Source organism: Eptesicus fuscus, chromosome 22, assembly GCF_027574615.1.
Source record: "Eptesicus fuscus isolate TK198812 chromosome 22, DD_ASM_mEF_20220401, whole genome shotgun sequence".
Classification (NCBI taxonomy): Eukaryota; Metazoa; Chordata; class Mammalia; order Chiroptera; family Vespertilionidae; genus Eptesicus; species Eptesicus fuscus.
Genome location: NC_072494.1, coordinates 25842559 through 25855668, shown reverse-complemented (window position 1 = coordinate 25855668; position 13110 = coordinate 25842559). Strand labels below are relative to the sequence as shown.

The following is a 13110-nucleotide window of genomic DNA, read 5'->3' as shown; positions in this document are numbered from 1 at the left end:
TAAGCCTGTGCTAAATGTTTACTATACGCTAGACATAGTTTTTGAGTGAGAAATTTGGACACATGATACATGCATACCCCATGGACCTGGACAATAATTTGGTAAAGGCCAAGGAAGGGGTAGGAGGTGTGGGGGGTGGGCAAAGGGGAGAAAGAGGGGAACTCCTACAATAATGTCAACATTTAAAAATATTTAATATAATAATAATAATAATAATTGGACACATTGTCTGAGAAGTATAAATGAAATTTGCCAGGAAATGGGGTCAGGATGTTAAAAATCACAACTTTCTTAGAAAACCCATCATATATGGCAGCTGAACCTGTGCATGAAAATGGAATAAAGTAGTCCAATATTTCATAGTATTTTCAGCATTTCTTTCCTTTGAGGAATTAAAAGAATAGGTTCATGCTAAAGGCAATACCTGCCACAATTTGGCAAAACATATTATTTCATAGAATTATTCACCAGTTTGTTTTTCTCAAATGGAGCAAGACTCCAGGGTTCCAGGATGTGAGCAATAATCCCAAGGGAAATGACAAACATATGTGCACCCAAAAATTTGCATATGAAGGTTCATAGCAGCAATACTCATAAAAGTAAAAAGTGAAAACAACCCAAATGTCCACTGAGTGATCAATGGGTAAACGAATGTGGTATATCCATACAGTGGAGTAGTATGCAGCCATAAAAAGGAATGAAGTACTGATATATACTGCAACATGGATGAACCTTAAAAACATTATGCTCACACTGCTAGCTCATACATAGCACATTTGCTATCTATGCTCAGCCTTTGTAGGCATTGGGTTGGATTGGGAAAAGTCCCCCTGAAATTATTCATACCGAGATTTTTCATTTTGGTCGTGTTTACTAATGTCCTTGACAAGGCAGATAATTTCTTCTAATCTGACAGGTGGGCATTCACTCTTTGTGGGTGAGTGTGGTGGGGGAAGTTTGAGATAAAGGTTGGAATAGAGTATCAAAGGTCTGAAGAAAAAAATCCGAGTTCTAATACCTACCTTTTGCATGACTTGTGCAAGTCATAACCTCTCATCCCCAGCCTTCTCTTCTATAAAATGGGGAGATCAAAATAATGCCTAAATGAGGCTTAAAGTGGGATACTACATGATATAAAGGTGAGGGGTTCTTAACACCAAGAGAGGAAAACTATAGCTCAGAATCAAAGGTATTAATAAAAGGCTCATTTGTAACATGTTTCATTAAGTTCATCTTGATGTTGAATTAACTATTAAATGGTCCATCGGCAGATTTTACCATTCCTCTTTCTGACCCTTAGGAATAAAATGAACTTGTTGTTTGGCTGCCTTTCCAGAATTAAACATTTCTTTTTATATCGCTCTTACCCAACCTTCAGGTGTGGGAAGTCTGTGATTATTTCTGGGATTAAGCGGGACATACCGAGGAAGGATGTTGAGGGCGTACAAACATTTATTTTATTGGTGAGGAGGGTTCATGAGAAGTGAGTTTTCCAGATTTCTTCATTCATTAGGAAGAATTGCTACTAATGGACTTAGTAGGACTTAGGAAAAGGCTGTTTTGGGGAGAAATCCCTGGCCTCCACAGTCCATATTTATATCCTTAACCATATCCATATCAACTTTCCACCCAGCAGATGGATTCTAGATGTTAAACAACTCTATACCATCCCCAAGAAGCAAGAATCCGTCATCATATTTCGCCGAGTGGCCAAGCATATCTCTTCCTGTTGGCAGCACAGCTGCTGGTGAGGCTGGCCCTGAGAACAGAAACAGAAGTGGTGGGGCTTGACGAAATGGGTTTTACTAGTTGCTTCCAAAAGTGGAGTTTTATTTGAAGGTGGAGCTCTTTATTTTCTACATCTACACCAATGAGCCTTCCTTCCTGAATGAAAACAAGAGACAGTCAAGAGGGCAGTCTTTGAAGTCTCGAGTTGGAAAATTCATTTTTGCCAACTCACTAGTCATGGTATGAATCCATGGTATGAATCCAGGTGGTGACTAATTTTGTTGTTCATCTCACCATCTCTTCCCTTGAGCCTCTGGGAGACGTATTTTGACACTTGAGGCAGCAAAGATCACAGCTCTGCCTCCATCCTGCCCACCCCGATGGCAGTCCTGTTGCTCTGTAGTGTCAGAAATCTAGACTTTCTGGGGTGGCAGGGAGGCTGAGAACATTCCCCGAGGGTTAGTGCAGATGGACGTGATCAAGAGTACCGTTTCCTCAATATCCCTGTTCCACCTGCTGGGAGACCTGGCCCACGTGTGTATATGGCTCCCATGGCCCTACAATTACCAATGTGAGTTTAGCCCTCACACCTTAGTAGGCCTTGTAAAAATAAATGAGTCAGTGCTAATTATTTCAAGTTGGCTATTAGTTTAAGAGCCAAGACTGAGGAAAGAAAACTGTCCTGGAATAAGGAGAAATGTCAGGGTGTTTAGATATTACCAGAGAAATCTCCATTCGTTTTGGGGCGTGGCGGGTACAGCCAAAGTAGGAAAGCTCTATCGTCCTGCAGACATGTTTATTCACTGGTCTGCTCTAGGAGTTCTTGCTTTCCCCTGTAACAGTGACAATGCACCTGCTAGCCAGGGAACTCCAGGAGCCAAGGAGATCCCTGCACATCTTATTGATTGTGTGTGTGTGTGTGTGTGTGTGTGTGTGTGTGTGTTTCCCTTTGACCTAATTTGACTTTGAACCTGAGACGAATGAATGGGCTTTTGCTGACATGCAGAGCTAGAGGAGTGGAAGAAGAAGCAGAAGCAGAGAGAAAGTGGATGGGCAGCATGATGATGAGAAATGGCCTAGACTTCCCTCTGAGGCCAACTGGATTTTGCACCTGTTTCTACCGGCTCTTCCATTTCAGGTACTGGCTCCCAAGGAAGCCAGCGAGACTGATGGACAGAGAGGGGACCGACTGCAAGCACCACAGCCAAATCAGGGCCACAGCTCTCCTAGATGTGGAGGGGAGAGATGTTTTAGTGATGGCAGGTCCTGGTGCTCCTTAAGAGATCGAGGGAAGTCAAAGTTCCAACATGGCCTTCAAAGAAAAGGAATTATGTGAGGACTGGCAGGCTCAAGAGCTGAGCTGTCCTTACCATCCTATCCTGAGCCAGAGAGACCCGGGGAAGAGAGAGGGAGGGAGTTTTTGATTTAAATGTGACTTCACTCCGGTTGGGGAAATTGAGGCAAAGGTTGAACGGTCTTGGACTCCCAAGAGCATGGTCTTCCAGCCGGTGCACGCTTGTGCGCTCCAACAGCGGGTTTCCGGTTTGGCTAGGACTGGCAATCACTTGCAGATCACGGTGGCCGATGTCTCTTCCCATCATTTGTTTCCTTCAAGGAATCCTTTAGCCATGTCTGTTCCCCCCCACCCCCACCCCCCCGAGTGCCTTTCCTGGTCTGCCTGGGAGGAGGATGGCTGACCGGAGACAGCGCTCATTTCCCACGGGCCTGGAAGGAGCTTGCAGGTGATGGAAGAGATGCCTGGGCTTCTGAGCGGTCACATGTTCCGTGTCCTCCACTTCCCGGCTTGATGGAAACATCCATCTCCGCCTCACAGTGCTGTGTGTCCAGTGCTCGTGAAGGCTCGCAGCAGGACAGTCACCGCGCTGCTGCACGCTTCTCCAGGGGGGAGACGGAGCCTTTAACTGAAGCCTCGTGTTTCCTCCAGGGAGTTCGCATCTGGGCCTTTGCTATCTCTCTCTCCAGTTCTCTGAATGGACCGGAGCCTGCGTGCCTTCATGATTATGTATTTGAACAGAAACACATTTGTGTCAGAGGGATTACAAGGCAGCAGCGAGAACTGTCTGCCTGGATTTCTGTTGGTCCGCCTTCGCTGGAGCTGCTGGGAGTGCGGAGTGCAGGCCTTTCTCGGTGGGCTGGTGCGGTCCGCGCCGCCCCTCCTCTGGGACAGTGGTTGGCCCTGCACATCAAAGACCAGTGTGGATGGGCCTCCAACCACAGCCAGAAGGCCTCTTCCTTTCCTCAGAAGCCTGAGAACAAAGGGAAAATCTTAATAATTCCGGGAAGTTCGATGTAGGAAAGTTTTTCAACTCAATAAAAAGAGTATTTAAAATCTACGCTTCTGTTTTGAATTAGGCACATTTATCTTTGCATCCTCCAAGCAGCTAATACCTAAGGAGGTTTGTCAGTAGTGGATAATTAGAGTTTGAAGTTGTCTAGTATGTATGCCAGGAAAATAAATTTCATACTATAAGGTCAACTTGGTTCCAATGATTAGGAAATGCATCCATGTGTACGGAGGGCAGAGAGCATTTAAGACCTGGGTAATGGAGACACAATAATCAAGGAAAGAAATAGATGCTGTATAAATGCTCCTACACTGTTGATAAGTAATTTGGGAATCATACAGAATTCTCCAAACATTTGGCTGACCTTGTAGTCAAGGTATTTTTTGTTTTGTTTTAACATGCTCGTAATATTGTGAGTGAAGCATAACGTGCGTTAGAGCTGATTCCCAGTTCCAGGAATTTCCCTGGACAGCCTTCCTACTGGGAGACCAATGGCCCGACTCTCTCAGGGCCCTTCGTGGCTGTTTCGCTGGACATCAGTGGCATGTTGCCGCGCGTGTCACAGTGTATGTGACTGTCGCTGCCGTGTACATCTCAGCCCAATCGAAAACCAGATGGAGCTCGGAGCCCTCTCCCACGCTGCTTTCTCTCCCATTTCCCACCTCCTCGGATTACCCCATCTTTGTCCAAGGGGCTCCCCCGGTGTCCCTCGGCACCGTCAGCTGCACACACACCGCTCTCCCCCTCCAGCTGGTGGGATGCCAGGCGGGCCTGCGGGTCTTCCGCCCTCTCAGACCTTGTTCTGAAAAGAGGAGCTGGTTCTAGTCTGGTTCCCAGGAGAGGCTTGAAAGTAAATACGTTAGCCTTGGTTTTCAGTTAGACTGGCTTTAGTTCAAATATCCATCTTACAAAATAAGATTTTTCAAATATAGTCGCACACCTCTTATCCCATTTTTTTATTCTTTACGACTTAACGTGTGACTTGAATTCCATATCTGTTTCAAGTTACTTGGTGTTTTACAGAAATCTATCCCCTGTGTAGCATTGGGTTCCACTATGCTTTGCTTAACAGTTTTTTTTCTTGAACATTCCTGAATATTCTACTGAAGATTTTCATTTGTTACTTTTGGAGCTGCAGTGACCTCCCAAAGCTCAAGTAGGAAGAAGGAAAGCCATTGTGGATTGGGTTGAACAAAGTCCTATTTACTGAAATTGCCATCTCTTCGTTTGCTCTTCATTTGCTCTTATCAAGGCCTTGCTCCCAGGGAATGACTGGGATAATGCCCGTGGCTTTCTCTCCGAGAAGGACCTGCCGAATTGCCAATAAAATCTAAGCACTTTTAGTCCCTTTTATGAATCTCAGACATCTCTTTCTTCCCATGACTCTTTCTTTTCTGGTCTTCCTTTCTTCCTTCCTTCCATTTGAAATTTGATTTAGTATGTGTGTTTTTTTAATATATTTCATTGATTTTTACAGAGAGGAAGGGAGAGGGAGAGAGAGTTAGAAACATGGATGAAAGAGAAACATCGAACAGCTGCCTCCTGCACACCTCCTACTGGGGATGTGCTCGTAACCAAGGTACATGCCCTTGACTGGAATCGAACCTGGGACCCTTGAGTCCGAAGGCCGACGCTCTATCCACTGAGCCAAACCGGTTAGGGCTGGGTTTTTTTAATTTAATATATTAACATTGCTCAATAAAATTATACAGTATGGTTTTTAAAAAGCGGGGATAGATGTTCGGTTTTATTAAAGATCTTTCTAGCATTTACAGAGATAATCATATTTTTCTTCAGGTCTATTAGTATAGTGAATTATATTAATGAATTTTCTTTATATTGAACAATCTTAGGACATGCTATATAATATTTCCTTAATAGGATGCTGGATTCTGTTTACTAATACTTTATTTAGGATTTTTGCAGCATAGTCATTAAAAGATATTGGTCTATAGTTGTGTGGGGGGTATCTTCATTAGGTTTAGATATCAATAGTACCTGACTTATTAAAAGAACTTGGATTTCCCCCCCCCCCCATGCTCTGGAGGACAAGCCACATAGCATTGGAGATATCTATTCTGTTAAGATACCTGGTAAAATTCCCTTGGTAAACCATTTGGCCCTAGCTTTGTTGTTTTTCTGTCTTTATTTCTTCCATGGAAATTGTTCTGTTCAAGTTTTATATTTCTACTGGAGTCAGTTGTGCTAACATGCATCTTCCTAGGAAATCTCCCATTATATCTAGTTTTAAATTTTAGTTTTCATTGATGTGTACAAAGTAATTGCTTATGATTTTAAAATGTTCTTCCATATCAATCACAATCCCCTTATCCTTGTCATTTCTTATTTGTGTTGTCTTGATTAGGTTAACTAGTGGTTGTCTTTTGTTAATTTTTTTCAGCATTTTTATTTATTTACTTCTATTCTTTTTCTGTTTTCTGCCTTCTGACTTCCTACCTGTATCTTTATTATTTACTAGAGGCCCGGTGCACGAAATTCGTGCACTGGGGGGGTGAGGGGGTGTGCCCCTCAGCCCAATCTGCACCCTCTGCAATCTGGGACCCCTCAGGGGATGTCCAACTTCCAGCAGTTGGACATCCCTCTCACAATCCGGAACCACTGGCTCCTAACCACTCACCTGCCTGCCTGCCTGATTGTCCCTAACCCCACTGCCTGCCTGCCTGCTCGCCCCTACCTTGATCTCCTACCAGCCTGATTGCCCCTACCTTGCACTCCCCTATCAGCCTGATCACCCCAAACTGCCTGTGCCTTGGCCCCCCGTCTGGCCTCCCTCTGGAGGCACCACCCCCATAACCCCAATGCTGCTGCCACTGCAGTTGGTTATGGCTGCCTGAGCCTTGGCCTTTGTAGCCACTGCGGCTTTGTCTGGAAAGATGTCCGGAAGACAACCACTCTAATTAGCATATTACCCTTTTATTAGTATAGATTTGGGGACCATTACAACCACGCAGAACTTGAAGAAAACACATGGCCCTGGTCAGTTTGGCTTAATGGAGAGAGCATCGGCCTGTGGACTGAAGAGTCCAGGTTTGATTCTGATCAGGGGCACACATGCCTGGGTTTCGGGCTCAATCCCCAGTAGGGGGCCTGGGGCGGCAGCTGATCAGTGATTCTTTTTTTTTAAAAAATATATTTTATTGATTTTTCACAGAGAGGAAGGGAGAGGGATAGAGAGCTAGAAACATCGATGAGAGAGAAACATCGACCAGCTGCTTCCTGCACACCCCCCACCGGGATATGTGCCAGCAACCAATGTACATGCCCTTAACCGGAATCGAACCTGGGACCTTCCAGTCTGCAGACCGACGCTCTATCCACTGAGCCAAACCGGTTTCGGTTGATCAGTGATTCTTATCATTGATATTTCTATCTCTCTCTCCCTCTCCCTTTCTGAAATTTTAAAAATATATATTTTTTTAAAGAAAACACATCATCTTCACTTTGGGCTTTGTCATCTTACAATATCCTTTGTGCAGTGTTTTAACTTCCCTCAACTTTCCTTTACCCACCTTTAAAGTGCAATCTATTTTGGGGAAGATGATCAGGAAAGTGATTCCAATGGGTAGAAGTTTTTTTTGGAGGGGATGGGTCATGAAGATATTTAAAAATTGAGCATGGTGATGGTTGTACCACTCTGAATTTACTTTAAAAAACCAGTTCATTGTACACTTTAGGTGACATGTACAGTATATGGGTTATATCTCAACAAAGCTGTTCTTTTATTTCTTTTTAAATAAAGACCAGTCTTATAATCAGTTGCAGATGTTTTCAGAGGCCCCTCAAGATTTGCTCACCATGTCCCAAATCACGGCTGTGATTCCCAGTTGCCTCCACTCCTGGTGGATCTGGATGGTGTGGTTTGCAAAGGAGAAGGTGGCAAGAGGCTTATGGAATTTCGGCAACCCCATTCCCCCGGTCTCCTCATAGGGCACCAGGGCCATTCCCACTGGGCCAGCTCTGCTCCCTTTAACCTGTTGGGCAAAAGAATCCTGCGTGCTCTGGCCAGAAAGTGCATTCTTTCTTAGGTGGCCCGGATGCTTTTTTTAAGGTCATTTTATGGATTCAAAAGAATAAACAGAGATGTGGAAAGCTTTTGTCAAAATCCTTTCACATGGTTCTTCCAGTCTCATGGGAAATGAGATGTGGCTCTGAATTCATCCCAAAGTGTGTCTTTGGGCAAAAGCACTCAGAACGGCACAACTCCTGCAGAATGCCCCACACACTTTGCTGTCAGGACTCAGGGGGGCTTGAGGGTGAGCGAGGCGGCAGTGCCAGCACAGGACCTGGGAGAAGGTAGCGCTTTCTACACTGCCCAGGCCACGTGGACTACAGCAGTACCCGCCCAGGTGGGCAGGGTGTTTCTGCTGTTTTGTTTTGGTCTGGCCTCCACCCCGTCAGCCACGGACCTGTGCCTGCACTGCGACTGAATGGTTTGATGGCCCTACTTTTTGGTGGACAGTGGATGCACTCCCAGAGACTGGCAGTTAGACTCTGGTGGCTTCTGAGTCCCTTGCGGGGAGAGCCCGGCCCTAGGTCAAGAACAGACTCAGGCGTCCTCGGCCAGGAGGCCTCCTTGGGCTAGGGGCCGCCACAGTTTGAAGGCTGGCCATGACCCCAATCCTGGCAGGGGTCTCCTCTGGGGTGCTGGCAGGCCTGGTCTAGGGCTGAGGGCGGTTTAGAGGCTGGTCATGCCCCCGATCCTGGTGGGGATCTCCTCTGGGGCGCTGGCAGGCCTGGGTTAGGGTCACTGGCGGTTTGGAGGCCGGTCACGCCCCCGATCCTGTTGGGGGTCTCCTCTGGGGTGCTGGCAGGCCTGGGCTAATGGCCACCCTGGTTTAGAGACCGGTCAAGCCCCCGATCCTGGTGGGGGTCTCCTCTGGGGCGCTGGCAGGCCTGGGCTCTGGCGCCGCAAAGGGAGAGGTTCCTGAACCTGCTTCCCACACACCTAGGCTAGGATCCATCTTGTAGGAGGCGGCTTCAATGCCCGGGGTCGGTGACCAGGTCCTCCGGAGCCTCGCTTTCTGGGCTGCAGTCCCACGTCTCCCAGTGCCCCAGCCACGGATGCGCCCACGCAGTTGCCCCCACCACCAGCCACCTCAGCGCAGGCCACAGCAGCTGAAGCCAGCCTCTTGGAAGCCAGGCCACCACACCCACCAACCCTAGTAGCTCTCTGCTGCTTGCTCTGTGCCCTGTCCACTGGGGTGGGGGAGTGCTCCCAGCCCAGAGGCCCTCCCTCCCTCCGCAGCCTGGCTTGGGAAGCTGGCCTCATGCTGGGGCTACTATGCCAGCATGCCCACTCGGCTACAATGGGTGCGACACGGGCCCCATGGAGGCCAACCTGGAGAACGTGGACTCGAACTCTGCATCCAGCTGCTGCAGATGGCCTCCGTGGTCAACTACCACCTGCTCCTTCCATTGGCCCCATTGATCCCTCTCAGCACCAGCCATTTAGGCGAGGGTGGCGATCGCCAGGGACCCCGCCCCGGGAGGCTGCTGGCCGTGCCCGGCCAAGCCCCCCCAGGTCGCGATGCAGCCCTGGACCCCCGGGAGGCTGTTGGCCGTGCCCGGCCAGGCCCCCCCGGGTCGCGATGGGTCCCGGGACCCCGGGGAGGCTGCTGGCCGTGCCCGGCCACGCCCCCCCGGGTCGCGATGGGTCCCGGGACCCCGGGGAGGCTGCTGGCCGTGCCCGGCCACGCTCCCCCGGGTCTTGATGCAGCCCAGGACCCGCGGGAGGCTGCTGGCCTTGCTCGGCCACGCCCCTCCGGGTCGCGATGGGTCCCGGGACCCCGGGGAGGCTGCTGGCCGTGCGGCCACGCCCCCCCCGTCGTGATGGGTCCCGGGACCCGCAGGAGGCTGCTGGCCTTGCCCGGCCACGCCCCCCCGGGTCTCGATGCAGCCCTGGACCCCGGGGAGGCTGCTGGCTGTGCCCGGCCACGCCCCCCCGGGTGGCGATGCAGCCCTGGATCCCGGGGAGGCTGTTGGCCGTGCCCGGCCAGGCCCCCCCGGGTCGCGATGGGTCCCGGGACCACCGGGAGGCTGCTGGCCGTGCCCGGCCACGCCCCCCCGGGTCGCGACGCAGCCCTGGACCCCGGGGAGGCTGTTGGCCGTGCCCGGCCATGCCCCCCCGGGTCGCGATGGGTCCCGGGACCCCGGGGAGGCGGCTGGCCGTGCCCGGCCACGCCCCCCCGGGTCGCGATGGGTCCCGGGACCCCGGGGAGGCTGCTGGCCGTGCCCGGCCACGCCCCCCCGGGTCTCGATGCAGCCCTGGACCCCGGGGAGGCTGCTGGCCGTGCCCGGCCACGCCCCCCCGGGTGGCGATGCAGCCCTGGACCCCGGGGAGGCTGTTGGCCGTGCCCGGCCATGCCCCCCCGGGTCGCGATGGGTCCCGGGACCCCGGGGAGGCTGCTGGCCGTGCCCGGCCACGCCCCCCCGGGTCTCGATGCAGCCCAGGACCCGCGGGAGGCTGCTGGCCGTGCCCGGCCACGCCCCCCCGGGTCGCGATGGGTCCCGGGACCCCCGGGAGGCTGCTGGCCGTGCCCGGCCACGCCCCCCCCGGTCGCGATGCAGCCCTGGACCCCGGGGAGGCTGCTGGCCGTGCCCGGCCACGCCCCCCCGGGTCGCGATGGGTCCCGGGACCCCCGGGAGGCTGCTGGCCGTGCCCGGCCATGCCCCCCCGGGTCGCGATGGGTCCCGGGACTCCGGGGAGGCTGCTGGCCGTGCCCGGCCACGCCCCCCCGGGTCGCGATGGGTCCCGGGACCCCGGGGAGGTTGCTGGCCGTGCCGGCCACGCCCCCCGTCGTGATGGGTCCCGGGACCCCCCGGGAGGCTGCTGGCCGTGCCCGGCCACGCCCCCCCGGGTCGCGATGCAGCCCTGGACCCCGGGGAGGCTGTTGGCCGTGCCCGGCCATGCCCCCCCGGGTCGCGATGGGTCCCGGGACCCCGGGGAGGCTGCTGGCCGTGCCCGGCCACGCCCCCCCATCTCAATCCAGCCGGGGACCCAGGGAGGCTTCTGGCTTTTCCCTACCACGCCCCTCTAGGGTTGCCATCGCTCCCCAGGACCCGGGGAACTAAGAGGATTTGGCGGCCGCCATCTTGGTTTTCTCAACGGCCATATAGGCACCCGGAGTCCCGCCCCCTGCCTCTCGCAGGTCCAATCATGGGCATAGCGGAGGTGCGGTCAATTTGCATGTTACTCTATTATAATGTAAGATTTCTTTATGCTTGTTTGTTTTCTTGTTCTTTCTCTAGCTTTTCTGAGTAGGAATTCAACTTCTTTATTTAGATCAAGTTAAGGAAATAAAACTACCATTTTCTCATAATTGTCTCTCAAAATTTTGATATATAGTATTTTCATTATTCATTTTTATAAGTTCTGAAATTTATTTGTGTTTATTCTTTTACTCAACAGTTGTTTAATAGGGACTTTTTTAATGGAATGCTTTTGGTTTTTATTTTACTGTTAATCTCTAGTTTTATTGCATTGTCGCCAGAGTATGCTGTTGATATTATTTCAATATTATCGTATTTGTCATATAATTGTTGATCAATTTTTGTGAATTTCCATGTGTACGTGAGAAGACATTAGAGTCTCTCTAATGTTTTCTACAGATCCAGTGTATTTACTTTATTCCCATTTGCACCGTCTTCCACTGAAAGAGAATTCCTTGCAATTTCTATACTTTCCACTATATCAGGATTTCACAAGCTACAGCCTGCAGACTAGCTGCCTGCTTTTGTAAATAAAGTTTTGGTTGGCATACAAGAATGCTCATTCCTTTTTGTGTGTTTATGATTGCTCTACTACTACAATGGCCGAGGAAGTAGCTGGGACAGAGTATATGGCCTGCAAGCCTAAATATTTACTTTGTAGCTCTTAAAGAAAAATCTTTGCCAGCCCCTGTACTATATCAAGGTATAAACATATTCACATTTGTTATATCTCTGATGTGAATTATATCCTTTAAAATTATAATTATCTAATTTTTTTGGCCTGAATTCTACCTTATTTGATGTCAAGATTATAATCCATGCTTTCCCTCTTACTTTTCCAAGACTGGTATATCCCTTCATTTCTACCTGTTCTGACTTTGTTTTATTTTTTTTTAAAAAAATTTTCTTTTTATATCTTTTTTAAAAATATATTTTATTGATTTTTACAGAGAGGAAGGGAGAGGGATAGAGAGTTAAAAACATCGATGAGAGAGGAACACCGATCAGCTGCCTACCGCACACCCCTACTGGGGATGTGCCTGCAACCTTGACCGGAATCAAACCTAGAACCCTTCAGTCCACAGGCCTACGCTCTATCCACTGAGCCAAACCGGTTAGAGCTGTTCTGACTTTGTTTTAGATGTATATCTGATACACAGTATGAGTTTGCTTTGTGATATAATATGGAAATATTTTTGTTTGAATAGGCTAGTTAAGCTTCTTTATAAGTGGATCAGTTTGTTACAGCTTTCAAGGTAGAACAGAAGTAAGCTTTGCATACATTATTTGAAGACTTTTGATGGTACTCTTGTATAAGCGAAGTTAATCCAAAATGGATCTGAGGGTACCTTAAATTTTGAGCTTTATACTGGAAACTGTTATTGTGGCCTTCCCTTCTGCTGCATGGGATTAAAGAAGCGCTGGCTAGAAATTTTGTTGTGGCCCTGCAAATGAACTTGAAATGAAAACGCAGCTGAATTACTACTTAAATTAAGGGTAATTGTTCGCGAAGTTAGAAGGCAGAGTTTATATCTTGGCTAAATGAAAATTAAAGCAAATAGATTTCCAAGAAGAGTAATGAACTCACTGTAGCTTAATTCATTTCATGCATATACTGTTTTAGTACAACCTCTTACTCTGCTGTTGGTCGAGCCTTGTTTAAGGATCTAATGACACAGGGTGATTTGAAACAGTATCTCTCTCTTTAGAAATGTATTGTTCCATCAGGACTGTGCGGGGATTGTTTTCATATGTCCGGTTTTTGGAACTGGTCATTCTCCTGTCACTTAATCTGGGATCTTTTGGATCGCCCCCCTCTTCCTTCACATGGCATAACTGACCTCTG

The 13110-nt window shown here is 49.4% G+C and overlaps 1 protein-coding gene across 1 annotated transcript in view; it reads left to right on the top strand.

Moving 5' to 3' along the window:
• COLGALT2 (collagen beta(1-O)galactosyltransferase 2) overlaps positions 1 to 13110 on the top strand; it is a 79478-nt gene that overhangs the window by 36717 nt on the left and 29651 nt on the right. The window lies entirely within an intron of this gene.